The sequence below is a fragment of the Megalobrama amblycephala genome, linkage group LG1 (genome assembly GCF_018812025.1).
Source record: "Megalobrama amblycephala isolate DHTTF-2021 linkage group LG1, ASM1881202v1, whole genome shotgun sequence".
Classification (NCBI taxonomy): domain Eukaryota; kingdom Metazoa; phylum Chordata; class Actinopteri; order Cypriniformes; family Xenocyprididae; genus Megalobrama; species Megalobrama amblycephala.
This window is the reverse complement of record NC_063044.1, coordinates 22,741,846-22,762,246: the sequence shown is the minus strand read 5'-3', so window position 1 is coordinate 22,762,246 and position 20,401 is coordinate 22,741,846. Positions and strand designations below refer to the sequence as shown.

The 20,401-nt window shown below is 43.0% G+C and overlaps 1 long non-coding RNA gene across 1 annotated transcript; it reads right to left on the bottom strand.

The window, feature by feature from the left end:
* Positions 1-11,128: 11,128 nt before the first annotated feature.
* On the bottom strand, positions 11,129-12,746 carry LOC125245320. The gene is made up of 3 exons (XR_007179487.1): positions 12,364-12,746; positions 12,112-12,189; positions 11,129-11,731 (listed from the first exon to the last, which is right to left on the bottom strand). It is a non-coding gene; the product is annotated as an uncharacterized LOC125245320 (long non-coding RNA).
* Positions 12,747-20,401: the final 7,655 nt, after the last annotated feature.

Below are 20,401 nucleotides of genomic sequence, written 5' to 3'. Positions count from 1 at the left end.
ACTGTTGTCAGTGTGTCGAGAGAGACCATATACATTTTATAATGAAGCAGAGCGGGGAAAGGCTTTGTCGGGACAGCATTCTCGCACGGAGAAGTGTAAATACACAACAGAGGCGCTCGTTGGCTTTCAGCTATGGTAAATAATGTGCTCACTCACAGAATCAGACACTACCGCTTTTTATATCAAATTTCCCGTTATGAATTCTGACATCATTTGGTTCGTTGGTCCGTTAACTGGGTCGGATTGCTTTCACATCTCAAGCGAACCGCTCCAGAGTTCGTTTGAAAGCGTACCGAGACCTGCTTGAAGAGGCTGCTTGTTTGGTCCGCTTTTGGTGCGCACCCGAGTGCGATTGCTGCTTTCACACCTGCCCAAACGAACCGCACCAAAGGGGGGAAAACGAACTCTGGTACGATTCAACCGAACTAAATGAGGCAGGTGTGAAAGCACCCTAATTGTGTTGATCGTTATAATGGCATACGTTTTCTGTAAAGATACGAATCAAAACAACTCACCTGTCGAGTAAAACACAAGCGAGATTGGCATCTCTTTCTAGGTGAAGTTTGTCGCGAAGCTCTCTCCATCTAGAAAATGCAACACCGATACTGATCCTCGCTCTTTCTCTTCTCTTGTCCCAAACTCTTCTTGGGTCGTTTGGTTGGCCCGTACGCTTACGTTTACGGGAGCTGTCCTTGTCGACAGAACCAGCGACAGATGGTAAACAGTAATTATGTTCCATAAATAAGTAACACAATCCACCATAAAACGTGCAAGAAGTAAATAAGGAACTGCTTGAAGCAAGCTAGTGGTTTGCTGAACACTAGACACTACTTCTGCATTTGTCCACGACACTGTTGTCATGTGGTTTCTAGGTCTGTAAAGGCGGTAACAAAGGGTAACTGACGTCATTGACAGGCGACTGCACTGCCCCGTGTCACTGTTTAGAATGGGAATTTTCTCATGATTTACAAGTAGTTGAAAACATTAGAGATATTGTTAGTAATCAGCTGGACAAAATATATAACACTAGCCTAGTGGTTTTTGGACATTTTACTGCGAATATCTTACAAATTGTACCTTTAATGTAAAGTGAACATCAGTGAACTGTAACTCAAAGGAAACCCTAAAATATAATTTATTTAACATTAATTTAATATTTGTTAAAAATAACTCTGTGATGAAGACAAGCCCACCAGCTCGACTTCGGGGAGCAAATCCATGAGGGGATGTAAAAAATTATGGCAGAAGCATTTTCGTGCAAAGTGTAGTTTAGTTACAGTGCCAAAAGTTAGTCCACTGTGAAGAATATAAACAAGTGTCCACAAAAATCCAAAGTACCAAAGAAACAACAAAAAGGGAAAACAAACCAGAAAATAATCCAACAACGATATATACAGGTATCCACAATATACGAAAAGGTTTTTTGGTTTGCTCGAGGCTCCACGGTAGCACTCTTGCTTCGACTTGGTAAACAAGTATTGTCTTTAGGTTTGGCCCTGGCTTATATAGGTCAAACCCTGCCCCTTTTTGGGCCACCCATCTTAGGGTACATATAACATATAATAAGCTTCCAAATACTTCCTCTATTTATATTCAATATGATAATCAACAATTATTAATTCACACACACACACACATATATATATATATATATATATATATATATATATATGAAAATGCCTGTGCTTCTGGATCATGTTTAGATATGGCTTCTTTTTTGACCTATAGAGTTTTACGCGAATGGCGAATGGCACGGTGGATTGTGTTCACCGACAATGTTTTCTGGAAGTATTCCTGAGCACATGTTGTGATTTCCATTACTGTAGCATTCCTGTATGTGATGCAGTTGTATGTGACGGGAATTGGTGATCCTCTGCCCATCTTGACTTCTGAGAAACACTGCCACTTTGAGAGGCTCTTTTTATACCCAATCATATTGCCAATTGAACTAATAAGTTGCAAATTGGTTGCCGCTCTATCGTTCAGTTTGGCCAGTGCGTTTCCCACCGGAAGACTGACTACGCCCACATCAACAAATAGCACTGGGATGAAACAAGACGACAAGCGCAGTGTAGGTTTATGAAATGACCGGGAAATGAATAGGGAATGGAGGAGAGTGGAAAAATGGTAGAACGTCCATGTGCTATCGGGATTGCGGCAATGGTCGGGAGGAACGATACAGAGGATGAATGAGGTAAGTAGACAGTGGTGTGTGTGTGTGTATGTGCACACCCCAGTACTGCTTCCCCAGTGGTGGCAGCTAATGTGACTTTATCACACCATTTTCCCCCTCTTCAAGCCGCGTACTGGCTGGAAACCTGGACAGGGAGTCGGCTACCACGTTGAGTCTGCCAGGTTGGTGCCGTATCTTAAAGCGGTATGGCTGCAAAGCGAGGTATCACCGTGTGACTCTGGCATTGTGGTCCTTCATGGACTGGATCAAGGTTAGGGCCCGTTGGTCGGTTTCTAGGTCGAACTCTCACCCAAGGAGGTAGTAGCGTAAGCTGTCTATGGACTACCTGAGGGCGAGACCTTCCTTCTCGATCACTGAATATCTAGTCTCCCTGGGCAGTAGCTTGCGGCTGAGGTAACCAACTGGCCTCTCTTCATTGGCAGTTCTCTGGGCAAAAACCGCACCAGTTCCCATTGCGAAAGCGTCTACGTGCACCAGGAATCTCTGAGAAAAGTCTGGACTCTGCAGGACCGGGCTGGAGCACATCTTGTCTTTTAGAGTAGTGAAAGCTGTTTCACACTCATTGGTCCATGGAATGGGGTTCATCACCGTTTTGGACAACAGGTTGGTCAGGGGAGCCGCAATAGAGGTGAAGTTTGGTACGAATTGCCTGTATCAGCCCACCAGTCATAGGAATGATCTCACTTCTTTCTTAGTCTTTGGTTGTGGGCTCCTTCGGATTGCCTCCACCTTGTCCATCTGTGGTCTCAGTTGTCCGTTGCCCAGGTGATACCCCAGGTAGTTCTCTTGCCTTGCCCACTCACATTTTGAAACATTTAACATCAATCCTGCTTCCTCTATCCTCTTTAAGGTTTGTTGGAGGTGTTGGAGATGCTCTGCCCAAGAGTTGCTATGAATTACCACATCATCCAGGTACGCTGCAGACCAGTCTTCACAGCCTTGGAGAACTCAATCCATCAGTCTCTGGAACGTGGTGATGTACTGTGCTCTTCCAATTTTCTCCAGCAGATCATCTATTCTCTGGGTATGTCCCTTACCTGGTGGCTCCTTCTACTACTTCAGGAGATTTACATGGTAGGTCTGCCTGGTCATGCACTTCATATGTGACTGAGAGGAGATCGAACGGTGAGAATCCCGTTGATGCTTGGGGTACCTCTTGGCACGCGAAGAGAACAAATGGTAGCCACTCGTCCCGTCCTGTGTCTGCAACAAACTTCCGCAGCATGTTCTTGAGTTTGGTTGAATCTCTCCACCAGACCGTCCGTCTGCGGGTGGTAGGGAATTGTTCGGATGGCTTTGATGCCCAACTGCTTGTACAGCTGCCCCATTAGTCGTGACATGAAGTTCATTCCCTGGTCCGTAAGAATCTCCTCAGGTATGCCAACTCTGGAGAAGAGTTGAACCAGGGCATGGATGATCTTGGGAGTGGTGATAGAACAGAGTGGAAAGGCCTCAGGATACCTGGTGGCATAGTCGCTGACTACCAGGATGTAGCGATGTCCAGCACTGCTCTTTTCCAATGGCCCCCACAATGTCCAAGGTGCAGAGATAACAGGGAGGGGTTGCAGGGGTGCTCTGCCCCACTGGGACACAGCACTTGTCTTTTGGCAGATAGCACATGTGTTGCAGTGTGTTTGTACATCAGTGTATAGTGTGGGCCAGTAAAAGTGTGAGCTAATGCGTGCATATGTTTTCTGTTGGCCCAGGTGGCCAGCCCATGGGACAGTGTGTGCAAGGTGCAGAACAAGAGGACGACAACAAGATGGTACAATTAAATGAGTCACATCATTGGTTTGCACATACAACACACCATTCATCATTGCACAGATTTGTGTCACAGACATGCCAGGCTCCACAGTTAAACAGACACAGCGCACGTCATCACCTGAGTATTAATCACTCACACCTGACACTCATCAAGCACCCTCATCAGCAACACTATTTAAGACACCGCAGCACTCACAGTCACTGTCCGGTCTCATTTATGCATACTCACCTGTTATGCTTACCTTAAGGACTCCATCAAAGTTACTCACCTGTCTCCAGCGTCTTCCTCATCTCCCAGTGTTCTCGTCTCCAGTGAGTCTCTCTGTGTCTGGTCTGCTTCACGTCTGCCTGCTCTCCACGGTTCCTGCAAATAACAAGACAAGTATCAGCTCGACGATCACATCTGCCAAGAACTTCAACAGCTATCACTCACCTGCATTCTGCTTATATTCTGGTTGTTCAATAAACTCTCTTACATTCCATCAGCATCTCCGTCCCCTTCTGTATTATAACAATTTGATGATTTTTCACACACAGCTTTGACAAATAAGTGTTTTAAAGTTTCATCCTTCCTTTGAAGTTGTGCTATGTTCCCTGGGACCTTCCAGCCATTAACTTCAAGGCCCTCCACCAAGGTTTAAAAGGCTTGGGTACCCATGTACTTTGCAAGCCGCCTTTGGTGCCGTGACTTTTTAGGGCCTTTAGTCCCACCCTGCAACAGACTACCATCCAAATCTGGCAAAGGATGCAGACATGCCCATCACATACATTCTGACCCTCCCCCACAGAGTCAAAATCACAGTCCCCTTCTCTAGGCACATAACAAAACCCTGTAAGCTTCGCTTTGCAGGTGGGACACGCAGCTGCTTTGTGGCCCAGCTGCTGGCAGTGAAAGCAAAGCAAGTCTTTGGTCGTTGTCTTTGGCCCTTGTGTAATGTCAGTTCAACACAACCCCTATCAGGCCCACCAACTTTGCTGCTGCCAATTCTGACTTCGGGTCATGCTCTCTCACCCAGGTGTGTCGTAGTGTAGCACCCGAAGAAGCTGCTCCAGGATGATGGATTCAACAATCTCCTCTTTAGAGTGCTCCCACCACCTGTACAGATTCTTTAGCCGGTGGTAAGTCTCTGTTGGTGACTCTCCAGCTGGGACTGTAGACGATCGAAAGCGCTGACAGTAGGTCTCTGGAGATATGTTGAACTTCTCCAGCAATGCTTGCTTCAGGTCAGTGTAGACCTCAGCCTGCTCCTCATCCATTGCCTCGTCCATAGCTCCACTCCTCCTCCGGCCACCTCCAGGTCCTGGCCAGATGTTCGGACCACCAAAGATAATTCTCAATGTCTTTCCCCTGCTGGAAAAAGCCTCAATGGGCTAATGAAGATGCCTTGTGTGCAATTATTCCAATAATTCCAATATAATTTCTTTTTATATATTATCATTTCATTTTCACTTTTCACAAAATATTCTGTTACAGTTTTATATAGCTGCATACTTAAACATACAAGTACAGCAACTTGCTACTGGATTTACAATGCTTTTGTTTGTTTGATGTAGAACACTGGCAAAGTTTACAGATCTATACATCCATGAGTCTATTTCAGCAAAGACAAGACAAAATTATAATCAATAGATGAGTTGAAATGTCATCATGTATGAAGCCACAATTGTATATTATAGAAAGAACTTTTTAACATCGCTAGTAAAATGGAAGGGGGGTGGGGGGTGTGCTTTACAAAGGATATGCATGCAAAATATCTTTGAACAGCTGCCCTAGTAACCCATCAGGATGTTTTCTTCCTGCCCAGTATGACCACTCAATAACTGCAAGATGCTCTGTTAACAACACCTCAGTTTTGTTTCCCCTTTGTCTCCAGATGTGTTCCTTAAAAGCTGACCATGCTCTTTCTAAATGTTGTGTACCTGATTGAGGATCAACAAAACACTGACTGTGATTCACAGTACAGTGGATGTATCCCATATTTCCTAAGGCATTCCTGTATGTCCTCCATTTGTCACTTATGATGGTACTGCCTTGCTTCACATGCTGTCTAATCAGAGGCAATAGGTGGTGTCTTGACCTTCTTTCCACAAGTTTCAGCACTGGTCTTCTTCTGTCCTTTTTAACTCCCATCATTCCGAAGACCCATTTCTTTCTTTGCCAGGTTCTTCCAAAATGCCCACGGGCATACTAAGTGTCACAATGAAGAAAGGACCCAGAAGCGAAAGCTGGTTCTTGTTATTTATTAAACAGTCAGTAAAAGGACAAAATAGGCTGTCTGCCGGTCACCGGCCGTGCTAAGGCGGACGCAGATCAGGAGAAGGAGAACTTAAAGGAACCAGACATCAAACAGGCGGGAATGCCTGGTACAGGAAGCCTGCTGTCAGAGGGTGCACCACTGGAAACGCCGAACACACAGTCCACTTGGCAGACACGGCGGTGCAGGAGCGCAGACTTGAAGGCAGAAGCTAACAGGGTGAAATCCTCGTTCCGCCACGCACACACTGCGATACAGGACTAGATGAGCAAACAATGACAAGGCGTAAGTTGCTGACATGAATGAACAAACAATAACCCGACAAAGACGAGAGAAGAGCATGAGAACTAAATAGCAAGGTAATCAGGGCAAAGGAGGAACAGGTGAGAGACTGTGCAGAGCGCAACCGCTGATTAAGATAGCGAACAGCTGTGAGAGAGTAAAAGCAGTTAGAAGAGAAAGGCAAAAGAAGGAATCAAACCAAACTCCTGACAGTACCCCCTCCCTGATGGGCGCCCCCTGGCGCCCCCGAGGAAGACTGACGGGAGCGGAGGAAGTCCTCGATAAGCGAGCGGTCCAGCACATCCCTTCCTGGTACCCAGCTTCTCTCCTCCGGACCGTATCCCTCCCAATCGACAAGGTACTGATGGCCCCGACCCCGGGGTCGGACATCAAGCAGCCTCTTAACCCTAAAGACGGGGGAGTTAGCGAGAACAGCAGGGGGAGGAGAAGGAGGAGAACGAGAGCGAACCGCAGGCTTAATGCATGAGACATGGAAAACGGGGTGGACGCGCTTAAGGGAATGGGGCAACCTGAGCCGTACTGCCACAGGACTGATAACTTTAGTGACGGCATAGGGACCAATGAAACGGGGAGCCAATTTCCGAGCGGGCGTCTGAAGGGGTAAGTTACGTGTGGAGAGCCAAACCCTCTGACCACACACATACCTAGGTGCTTTAGACCGACGACGGTTAGCGGCATGACGGGTGCGTTCCCCTGTCCGGCAAAGAACCGATCTCACTCTTCTCCAAGTGCGACGACAGCGCTGTAATGAAAGCCTGGACCGAGGGAACAGCGGCCTCGGTCTCCTGAGAAGGAAACAGAGGCGGCTGGTAACCCAAGCAGCACGAAAATGGAGACAGGCCAGTGGACGACGACGGCAACGAATTATGAGCGTATTCCGCCCAAGTCAATTGCTCGCACCAGGAGGAGGGGTTATGAGGCTGCCAAACAACGAAGCATCCGACTAAGGTCCTGATTAGCGCGCTCGGCCTGGCCATTGGTCTGAGGGTGGAACCCTGACGACAGACTGGCAGTAGCCCCAATCTGTCGGCAGAATTCCCTCCAAAAATTAGAGACAAACTGGGGTCCCCTGTCCGAAACCACATTAGTAGGAAGCCCGTGAATCCTAAAGACATGGTCTAACGACCGCACGTGCAGTCTCTTTAGCGGACGGAAGCTTAGGGAGAGGGAACGAAATGAACTGCCTTAGAAAAGCGGTCAACGACCGTAAGAATCACCGTATTGCCACTGGAGGGAGGGAAGCCCCGAGACAAAGTCCAGGGCAATATGGGACCAAGGACGGGACGGAATAGAGAGGGGACCGAAGCAGACCATCGGGAGGCGAATTACCGGACTTTTGCTGAGCACAGACAGAACATGACGCAACAAAGCGACGTATCTCACGTTCCATGGCAGGCCACCAAAATCGCTGGCGGAACGACTGCCAGTGTGCGTCCCACCCCCGGATGCGCTAGCAAATTTAGGAGGCGTGACTCCCAACGAAGAACAGCTGGACGAACTGACTTGACGACAAAAAGCCTACCCTCAGGACACCCCTGGGGAACGACAGTGTGAGCTAGCGCCCTTCTCACCAACCGTTCCACACCCCATGTGACGGACCCCACCACGCATCCTTCTGGTAGGATGGTCTCTGTGGAGGAATCGCCCTCAGAGGAAGAGAACTGGCGAGAAAGAGCGTCAGGCTTAACGTTTTTGGACCCAGGTCTAAAAGAGATCGAGAAATTGAAACGCCCGAAAAAGAAGAGCCCAGCGAGCCTGTCCTAGAGTTAAGTCTCTTAGCAGAGCGGATGTACTCTAGATTACGATGATCCGTCCAGACAATAAATGGAGTGGAGACACCCTCCAGCCAATGGCGCCATTCCTCCAGGGCCAGCCGAATGGCTAGGAGTTCCCGATTACCCACGTCATAATTGCGTTCAGCAGGTGAGAGCCGACGTGAAAAAAACGCGCACGGGTGAACCTTTTGATCAAGAGCGGAGCGCTGCGAAAGCACAGCTCCCACCCCGACATCCGACGCGTCAACCTCAATAATAAACTTGTCTCTCTGGATCAGGCGAAATCAGAATGGGAGCGGATGTAAACAATCCTTTAAGATGTTCAAAAGCGCATTGAGCCTCCTTAGACCAGACAAAATGGGACTTAGCAGACGTAAGAGCAGTCAAGGGGAGCGGCAACCTGACTGAAATTACGTATGAAGCGGCGATAAAAGTTCGCGAACCCTAAAAACCGCTGAAGTGCCGAAGCGCGACTCAGGGAACGGGCCAATCCGTGACAGCCTGAACCTTGGAGGGGTCCATGCTAATGCCCTCTTGCAGACACGACTGAACCAAGGAAGGTAACCGACTGGACATGGAACGCGCATTTCTCCGCTTTGACATAGAGACGATTCTCTAATAATCGCTGTAATACGCGACGTACGTGTTGGGTGTGTACCTGGAGAGATGGGGAGAAAATGAGGATGTCATCCAGATACACAAAGACAAATATGTTGAGCATATCTCTCAACACATCGTTTACGAGCGCTTGAAAAACGGCTGGGGCGTTTACCAGCCCGAACGGTAGAACCCGGTATTCAAAATGTCCTAATGGGGTATTAAACGCCGTCTTCCACTCGTCCCCTTCTTTAATGCGCACCAAGTGGTATGCGTTACGGAGATCTAACTTCGTAAAAATCCTTGCCCCCTGCAGGATCTCGAAGGCTGATGACATCAGAGGTAAAGGATACCGGTTCTTAATGGTGATGTCATTCAGCCCACGATAATCAATGCAGGGGCGCAAGGAGCCGTCCTTCTTTTTAACGAAGAAAAATCCCGCACCAGCGGGGGAGGAGGAAGGGACAATGGTACCAGCCGTGAGAGATTCGTCTAGATATCTCTCAAGCGCCTTGCGTTCGGGAGCGGACAAGGAATACAAACGCCCACGGGGAGGAGAGGTACCAGGAAGAAGATCGATACTACAATCATACGGACGATGTGGGGGGAGAGAAGCAGCCCGGGAACGACTAAACACCGCTCGCAGATCGTGGTACTCCTCCGGGACTCCAGATAAATCAATAGACTCCTCCTGAAAAATAGACAAAGATGAAACAGAGGGAACAGCAGAGACAAGACAATCAGTGTGACAAGACAAGCTCCATGATACAATAGAACTATCAGACCAGTTGATTTGGGGATTGTGCTGTATTAACCATGGATGTCCTAGGACAATAGGGGCCATAGGTGAATGAAACACTAGAAAAGAAATTGTCTCTTGGTGGTTGCCCGATGTGGTGAGACTCACCGGGGCAGTGGCCAACCGAATGTTAGAAAGAACACGACCATCCAGGGCAAAAGCTGTGGGAGTCTCTTTTAATTCATGAAGGGGAAGACCGTGTTCAACAGCCCAGGTTTCATCAAGAAAATTTCCCTCCGCCCCAGAGTCAATCAGGGCAGAGCAGACGACTGAAGAGGTGCCCCAGCGAAGAATGGTCGAAATCATGGTGCGAGACTTGAAGGATGGGGATAGAGGAGTTGCGCTCGCCAATACTCCCCGATCTACTGGCGAGCTCTCTCTTTTGCTGGACATGTGGCAGCAAAATGTCCAGTGCCACCACAGTAAAGACACAACCTCTCCCGGATGCGGCGTTGACGTTCAGCGGACGAAAGGTGTATTCTACCCAGCTGCATGGGCTCAGGCTCTGGGTGAGCCTCAGATGGTGCCGATGATGTGAAAGGGGATTCCCGGAATCCCGTGACGTCAGCACGAGCGCGTCGGCGCAGATCAAAATGTTTGTCTAAACGAATGGCTAATTCCACCAACTCATCCAGGTGTGAGGGAAACTCGCGGGCAAAAATTTCATCCTTCAGCTCATCATTTAATCCCTCCAAAAAGCGAGCCGTGAGTGCAGCCTCATTCCATTCACAGGTGGCGGATAAAGTTTTAAAGTCAATCGCATAATCAGCTGCGGAACGCCTTCCTTGACGAAGAGCCGCCAGCTGGCGAGAAGCCTCGCGACCAAAAACAGAACGATCAAATACTTTCAACATCTCTTCCTTAAATGAAATGTACCGATTACAGCAATCAGCCTCAGCCTCCCAGACAGCCGCACCCCAATCCCGAGCCCGGCTCGTGAGAAGGGACACGACATACGCAACCTTGGCGCGGTCTGCTGCATACATGACGGGCTGAAGGGAAAACACCACCTCACACTGGGTGAGAAATGCCCGGCACTCGGTCGGCTCACCGGAATAACAGGGAGGATTGTTAATACGAGGCTCGGCCGCTTGTCGCGTCCCCGGAGATGAGGACTGGTCTTGACGTAAGTGATGTAGCTGGCTGGTCAAATCTGTCACCTGGGCCGTAAGTGCATCCACGGCGTGTTTGGCGGCTGACAACTCCTCGGCATGTTGTACCGCTTTCTATCTGGCTAATAACTTGTAGATTTAATAAATAATTAACTTGTTATATGCCAATCTATGGACCAGCGTCTCAGAAGGACAGATTCGCTACTGAGAAAGATGCAACAACAACAGTGAACAGACTTGAAGAATAATTTGGTTGAACACACAATGTGTATTTGTTTGACTGCATTCAAAAGGTAAGTTGAATCAATGTGAAATAATAAAAAAAAAATATATATATATATTTTCACAATTGAAAATATTGTTTCTGAATTTTCCTATCAATCTTTTCTTTTCACAGGTTTCGTGAAACTTTTCCCTTGATTGTCAACAAGGTAAGTACTTTATTCACTTTAACTCAGTGTTCGATTCACCCAAAAATTAGTGTTCAAGTATCAAAACCCAAACAATATATCACTTGTCAACCCAGAAAATTGACACTTCTCAATGAAATAAAATAATGTCCTTTGATCTCAAAATCCTCAATTTCTCAGTCTTTCAAGAAAAACAGTTCTTCAAATGGTCCATAGAAGTACAAATGTCTTTTCTTTGTCCATGAGGAACATCTCCATCCAAAACACAAAAAAAGAAGAGTTATTCGATTTCCTACCATTCGCAGAGTTCAGAAAATCTTTTGTTTCCACAGAAAATCCAAGAACAACTCAAGGGAGGCTCGCCAGTCCAAACCCTCCTCAAAACCACTGGAAGGCCGGGACAAATCCAGAATACAGGCATCGGTACATCTCGTCACATCGGACAGGACAGCAATCCAATTTGGACAAGGGCAGAACAAGAAAAACAGAACAAAACCAAACAAAAACAAAAAACCTGACCTTGAACAAACAAGGTCATGAAAATATCATGAATATCTTCATTGTAACAACATACAATAAAGTTATCAATCACTATACATCATTCAAATTACACAGAACTTGAGTATTCTGAATATATGTACATGTATCTTTTCAAATAAAGAATATTTTCTTCATATATGCAACGTCTGTGACTATTTTTCCAACATAGCGCACTAATTATTATATAACTGACAACTTTCCGTCACATACTTGAGCACACAGTTAGCTCGTATGTACTAAAGACAGCATTACACATTTTTTCATATATAAATCAGTCACAAATTCAATTTCTCTTGCTTTTTCCACTTAAACAATAATAATGATTCAATTGTGATGAATAACAAGGCAAATTGACTTACCAAGGAGATCTTTAAACTCACAGAAAATTCCAGAATGGAGCGGTTACAACGCGTCCGATTTAAACCCTTTTCTTTAACCTTTTTAATCAAAAATACACTTCGTAAACACTTTAGCAACACTCTGTCGCTAGTAAAGTATATGCATATCACCATTAACTTTTATATTTTACAAATTGAATGTCCATTTCACTCACATTACAATATCAACGTCATTCACAACCAATGGAAAATAAAATGCGTCACTTCACTTACATCAATCCATCGATAAAACACATCCAGAAGATTATTTCTATGTTTCTGTTCCCCGGAGCGTCAGCAAACACCGCGCTCATCAGCACCTATGCACGATAGAGAGAGCTGCCTCTGACTCCACGAGCAAACCTCGTGCAAAATCCGGAAACTAATTTCTCCGCTGCGCCACATTCTGCGCTCTCATTGGCTCACGTTGCATTAAAAGCTACTCTCTATTGGTCACATTAATAACCAAGTAAAATATATGTTTATATAAAATTAATATTTTCTTTTATAATAGTACTCGTTTTTAAGTAGTTCTCAATAGTTTTGTTTATATATTAGTATGTTTATATATTAATAACTTTATTTCTATATTACTCTGGTAACCTTGGTTACAATGTCTTCCCAGCATAGCTCCCTGGAGCTCGACCGCTGAGCGGATGGCCGTCTCATTCGCTGGGTCCATAGTGGTCGGGTTATTCTGTCACAATGAAGAAAGGACCCAGAAGCGAAAGCTGGTTCTTGTTATTTATTAAACAGCAGTAAAAGGACAAAATAGGCTGTCTGCCGGTCACCGGCCGTCTAGGCGGACGCAGATCAGGAGAAGGAAACTTAAAGGAACCAGACATCAAACAGGCGGGATGCCTGGTACAGGAAGCTGCTGTCAGAGGGTGCACACTGGAAACGGCGAACACACAGTCCACTTGGCAGACACGGCAGTGCTGGAGGGCAGACTTGAAGGCAGAAGCTAACAGGGTGAAATCCTCGTCCGCCACACACACACTGCGATACAGGACTAGATGAGCAAACAATGACAAGGCGCAAGTTGCTGACATGAATGAACAAACAATAACCCGACAAAGACGAGAGAAGAGCATGAGAACTAAATAGCAAGGTAATCAGGGCAAAGGAGGAACAGGTGAGAGACTGTGCAGAGCGCAACCGCTGATTAAGATAGCGAACAGCTGTGAGAGAGTAAAAGCAGTTAGAAGAGAAAGGAAAAGAGGAATCAAACCAAACTCCTGACACTAAGTCCCAAACACTCCCAGAAAAATTAAATAAAACAAGTCGTTTTGTAATAAAACTCTATAAGGGTGGGTGATAAAGCATTTAAATCAGTTTACTGCTAAAGATATTTCTATTAGTAACTTCACTAAGAGCATTCTCTCTCTGTGTCTCTCTCTCTCATACACACACACACACACACACACACACAAACACATATACCTATAACTTAATATTTAAGGAAATTCAGTTACAATCACATGCATGTGCAACAAAAATAACTGAATATAAACATTTGAATTCAATCATTTTTAAAAAGAATAACACAGCCAAGAATTAAAATTTTGTCATCAACATTGTTAAACAACTAACCTTTCGCTTATATCAGAAGCTGCTTTTATCTATTATGACGAATTATCTTCTTCCACCCACACAAAGTTTATTCCGTGCTCTCAGTCTTTCCATTGAAATAATGCAGACACTTCCTTTATTTTTTTGCCATTCTGCTTAGTGTTCTACTGCTTCAAGCAATGCCATCACTGATTAGGTGCCCTTGTGAGAACCTGATAAAGAAATAAATACTTAATAGTTCTCACTTCATCAACAATAGTTATATTTATGGCATCAGACATTCACATACAGCAGAGATAGATAGATAGATAGATAGATAGATAGCACTTTATATTAAGTGTTCCCATGATTCAAAAATTAAATTATATTTTTTCTCTCGCGCATATACTTCAATGAGACCGAGACATCACTGCTGCTGTCAGAGCGCGATCAGACCTTACTAACGAGTGCTGAATGCGGTTGGACATAGTGGTGTATTAGCGATGTCCACCCACTACAGTCTCACAAAATCCTGTGGGAAACACTGTGGATGCATTAATCATTGCATCTGTCTTTCAAAGATGTCAGGTAAAAGGCAACTAATAAGCATCATCTCATTCACCCTGAGGCCAGGTTACAGGATGCTGGCCCAGAGAAGGTGGCGAAAGTTGTTTTTTTCTGGGAATGGGGGTGTTTGGAGATGTCACTCTTGCCTGTCTCCAAAACTTGAGAGCCCTGCTACGATATATGCAGAAAACATACTTTTGAAAGGTTAAAGTATGGTTAAAGGTTTAAAAAGGCCTACTGCATGCAGTGTAGACTTATTCAGTTTGTGAAAATATTAAAGACAATTACAAAATGTAAGTATTTGCTAAATACAGTTTTTTTGCAACATATATTGTTATTATTTGCAATTGTTACTATTTTGTGTTTTTTATAGCGAGATTATTCTTGAATTGTATTCAAATCAGCAGGGTTGTTTTAACAAAAACAAATTGAAAAACAAAAAACATACAAAAATGTATTTTTCATAGATAATAATAGGTGAGATTTCAATCAAATTTTGACCATTTTGACACACACACACACACGCACACACAAACATTTTTCCTAATTTAATCGATCAAAGTTTTAAACTATTTCCTGAAATTTTTTCCGCTGAACAACTAATCAACAAACACAAAAGGGAGATTGATGTCTTAAAGGACTGGGTTGAAGGTCAGAACAATGTAATCAAGGAACTGCAATCTGAGCAAGATTTTCTGAGGCAGCAGGTGGCATCTCTTACAGCAGGTGAGTTGTGATGAGTAATATGCATGGTGATGTAAATAAAATTTTAATTTTTAGATTCATTGCTTATAATAGGACTTTCAGTGTGAGTGAGCTCAGTCAGTTGTACCATAAAAGGAAGTGTTCTTTTCACAGTTTGAAGAAAAGCTTGTTTTTCATGGTTCTAAGGCCAATGCTGACATGTACTGCAAAGTTTCAGGAGTGACAAATGCATAAATACTAAATTATTCACTTAGCGACTCCTGTAGTAACTATGATTAATGTGTAATGCAGAGCAACAGACTTGCAACATTTACCTTAAACAAGAATAAGAAAAAAGGTGAATGTGTTTTTCATGTGTCCTTTATGGAGCAATGTTTAAAAAATATTAGGATTTTTTTTTATTGAGACTAAAATATTTAAAGGTATCTAATGTATTATTTACTTAGTTAATTATTAATGACAATATTAATCATTATAAGTTAATTTGTTTTTTGTATTTTGAGTAGCTAAAATGGTAAATAATTAACTCCTCTAAGCTTATTAAATGTTCAAAATGACTAGCTATACTTCATACCTAATAGGGCCGCACAATATATTGGAATTATCGTAATATCGCAAATGTACATATCGCGAAATGGCATTAGGTCAACGCATATAGCAGTAATTAGACTGGGCATGCAACTGTTACTTACGTGACGTTAAAAAGTTATTAACCGCAATAAGTTGCAACTTATTTGTGGAAAACAAGTTCTTTCGGTCTCACACTGTCTGTTGTCTGACACACAACCGAGGCGCGCACACAAGCCACCTTTCTTACATTGTGTGATCCCTTCAGTTCTCTTTCACGCCTTATTACACTCAAACAGTCAAATACACACACTGTTATGTCAAATGTCTGTCTTGGTGAGTATTCATTTAAACAATTACAGTATTAAGTGAATGTTATCAGTTGGGAAAGAAATAGGATGCATTTAGTAGGATCTGTGGCGTTGCAATTGGTCTTAAAGGAACACAGTAAATTATACTTTGCACCTTGACATTTTTGTTTTTTAAGTCTGACTTAGATTTAATTAGATCAGAAAAATATATATTACCTGTTTATTTTAGTATTATAATTACATATATAAATTTTTAAAAAAAAGCTAATAAAAATAGCATTTCTCTAGGGAAATTGTATATCGCAAGAAATATTGTTATCACAATACTCAACAACAAAATTGGATATTTTCCCAGTATCATGCAGCCCTAATACCCAAGTAAAATAATAGTGCTAAACTGGTTACAATAGTTATTTTATAATAAATCCAAAAGCAAAATATGGAAAGAACTGTATTAAAGATGCTCTAAGTGATCCTGGGTGGAGTAACTTTCTGTTGACATTGGAAGTGTTGTCAAACAAAACAGAGGCTAGCTAGACCCTCCCTCCTCCTCCTCCTCCCCCTCCCCCTCCATGCTTCCTGAAATGCTTCCGCATTTAAAATCATTCTTGTCGGTTATTGGCTGGAGCATGTGTATTATGATTTGTGGTCCAGGCTGCACCAGTTTGTTTTTTCGGAGCTTGTGGCGACTACAGAGACTGCATTTTTTTTACAGTGTGTTCAGGGGACAGGCAGCTAGCGGATAGTGAGGAGATGTTTGCTGTATGTGACAAAAAATGTTTTGGCCTAAAAACGTGTGACATCACTTAGAGCACCTTTAAGTATTACAAATGGCAAATGAGCTAATGATTGGTCCTCTGCTACCATCTACTGTTTATAGTCGTGTCGTGTTTCATGTTCAAAGTGTTTGTTTTCCACTGGGTGTCGTCCACTAAAGCATGGCACAATTTCCATCATGTCTCCATAAATTAAAATGCATTGTGTAGATCTTTATTACAGTGAATTTCACTGCACAACTGTAGAGTAAAAAATGTCACTTTTAATATGTGTGTGTGAGTGTGTAAATGGGCGACATTTGACTCTCGAGGTGGGGAGGCAAGAATTTTTTTTTTGTACCTGCATCAGCAAATTATTCACAGAAATTTTAAGCAAACAAGTTTGTTTTCTTGTTTATTTACTCATTTATATAATAATTCGCTTAATTTTATTATTACAGGAAATGACGTGGACGATTTGTGAATCATTGTCCATCATTTTGTGAGCAACTGGTGATAAAGAAAAATGCCATGTCGCAATATTGAAAATATTTCCATTTTAAACCATGAAGGTGAGCTAGTGGTTATCACACAAACATTGTGCAAACTTTGCGTGAGAATTATGTGGGTGAAGAAGTCTCAAACGCCAGTCAATTATTCACTACAGAAACTGAAAGTAAAAACTGACTGAGCCTTTGGCATCCAACGCTGCAATAACGGCTCATATTCTCTTTATAACTATTTTTATAACTCATATTCTATTTATAACTGCTCATAAATTATTTATTATGCATTTGTAAATTAGTTATTACTCGTTAATGAACACCTTTATAAACCCTTTACAAAGGGAAATTTAGTTGGCCTATTTGTTTGATTCACATGCATTTTTATAGTCAGATATTTTCTTTCAGCTGCCTTCACAAACTTTCACTGCAGCAGTGTTTATTTCTGCTTTGTTAATGCATGTAATTTCATATTTTTCATAACGATTTCTTAATCTTCGGAAGAGACATGAGTTGTGCAGCTCTTTCGCGAGAAGTGAATTAAACTGATGTTGCTACCGACTAAGCTACTGAAAGAGATGCTTCCAGAGGTCATAGATCCTCTTCTTAAAGGTGCCGTAGAATGGAAAATTGAATTTACCTTGGCATAGTTCAGGGGTAGGCAAGTTTGGTACTAGAGAGCCGCTGTCCTGCAGAGTTTAGCTCCAACCCTGAAAAAAAACCTTCAGCTGCCTATAGCCTTAGTAATCCTAAAGAGCTTGATTAGCTTGTTCAGGTGTGTTTGATTAAGGTTGGAGCTAAACTCAGCTGGACAGTGGCTCTCTAGGACCGAACTTGCCTACCCCTGGCATAGTTGAATAACAAGAGTTCAGTACATGGAAATGACATACATTGAGTCTCAAACACCATTGTTTCCTCCTTCTTATGTAAATCTCATTTATTTACAAGACCTCCGAAGAACAGGCAAATCTCAGCATAACACCGACTTTTATGTAACAGTCTGGATGTGCACAGCTGAATCATCAGGCTAGATAAGCAAGCAAGGACAATAGCAAAAAATGGCAGATGGAGCAATAATAACTGACATGATCCATGATATCATGATATTTTTAGTGATATTTGTAAATTGTCTTTCTAAATGTTTCATTAGCATGTTGCTAATGTACTGTTAAATGTGGTTAAAGTTACCATCGTTTCTTACTGAATTCACAGAGACAAGACTGTCGTTATTTTCATTTTTAAACACTTGAAGTCTGTATAATTCATAAACACAACTTCATTCTTTATAAATCTCTCCAACAGTGTGTAACGTTAGCCACAGAGCACCATCAAACTCATTCAGAATCAAATGTAAACATCCAAATAAATACCATACTTACGTGATTAGACATGCTGCATGACAAACACTTTGTAAAGATCCATTTTGAGGGTTATATTATCTGTGTGAACTTTGTTTATGCTGTTTAAGGCAGTCGGGGGCGGGGAGCACGGGATTTAAAGGGGCCGCGCGCTGAATCGGCGCATATTTAATGCTATCACAAATACTATCAAAAATACTAGAAAAGGCAGTTTCATCACAACTATGTTCCTTTTTAGAAAGAAATGGTATCTGTGAGGATTTCCAGTCCTGACCATAGTACTGAGATTTAGACCGTACCATAGTACTGAGACTGCTCTCATTATTGTTACTAATGATTTGTTTATCATCAGATCGTGGTTGTATCTCTCCATTAGTGTTACTGGATCTTAGTGCTGCATTTGACACTATTGATCACAATATTCTTTTACATAGACTCGAAAATTATGTTGGCATTAGTGGAATTGCATTGTCATGGTTCAAATACTTATCTGACTGTTATCAGTTTGTAGTAGTAAACAAAGAGATGTCATATCGATCACAAGTTCAATATGGAGTAAAGCAAGGCTCATTACTAGGACTGTTGCTTTTCACTCTGTACATTCTGTACCCTTGGGAGATATCATTAGGAAGAATGGCGTTAGTTTTCACTGTAACACAAACAACATTAAATTTTGCAAGTTAAACACTTAATATTCTACGTAAATACAACTGATTCAGAGTAAAAAAGATAACTCAAAAAGGTAAGTTGTCAGTCTTGTTCATTGTGTCTTAGTTATCATGGACTTTCAGTTTGTTTTTATTGATCACGTGTTCCCTTGTTCTATTTTCCCGCCACAATCTGTCACCATGGACACTAATCCCAATTATCATCATCTGTTCATCATTTGAGTTAATCATCTGTATATTTAAAATCCTGTCTTTCCTCTGTTCAGTGTCAGGTCTCATTTATGTTGGTGACAGATGCTCTCTGCTTCTAACTTTTAAAATGCCTGATCCAGATATGATTTCTGACAAAGAACTGGAAGCAGACATTGTAAAGGCACATTGCAAGTCACTAATAGCAGAGGAACTGATATCAGGTTTGGACAATATAATAACAGTGATTATTAATATCATCAACACATAAATCAACATTACACAAGGGTATGCCACACAAAGAAAATATTTAATTACAGTTTTACGTGTTCAACTGTGGAAAACCCATACTGCACATCTGTTCATCACTCCACTTTGACACCATGGATGGGACAGCAGATCACCAGAGAGGAAACATTCTCCCAAAAAACTGAGCTCAAAAAAAAAACTATGAGGACATAAAACTTAAAATCACTGAGTCAAAGACATTGTGCTGATTATATTCATATTTAACTGTTTTGCAAGTTGTATGTCAGAGGGAAATACAGATATTTAAATCTGTTCAAGTCTATTTAAGACTAATTTTTGTAAGTACAACATTGTGGCAAGGGGGGCGTGGTTCAGCGGAGTCTGCAGCGGGAGAGAGAGGGAGGAGACGCGCTGTGACTGAGTGGATTAGGCGCAAATAACAAACACCTGTCTCTTGTTTCAGTAATTGGCGTGGAGAGAGTATTTAATGCCAGGAGAAGCAGGAGCCAGCGAGAGAAGGACTACTGGCTGTTCAACACTCCTGGATGCCTGCCTGTTCGTGCTGGAGTGAACTATTTATTGTTTTGACTGTTTTGTGCCGGTCTGCACACCGTTCTGTTGTTATTATATTGTTTAAATAAACAGCCAGTTGTCAAGTCCTCTTCCCTCCTTATATCTGAACTCTGTTACACTGGTGCCCCGGAGGACTCTGGCATGGCGGCGGCATCCATCTTCCCTCCCGGGTTTCGGCACCAGTGTAACAGAGTTCAGATATAAGGAGGGAAGAGCGCCTAATCCACTCAGTCACCGCGCGTCTCCTCCCTCTCTCTCCCGCTGCAGACTCCGCTG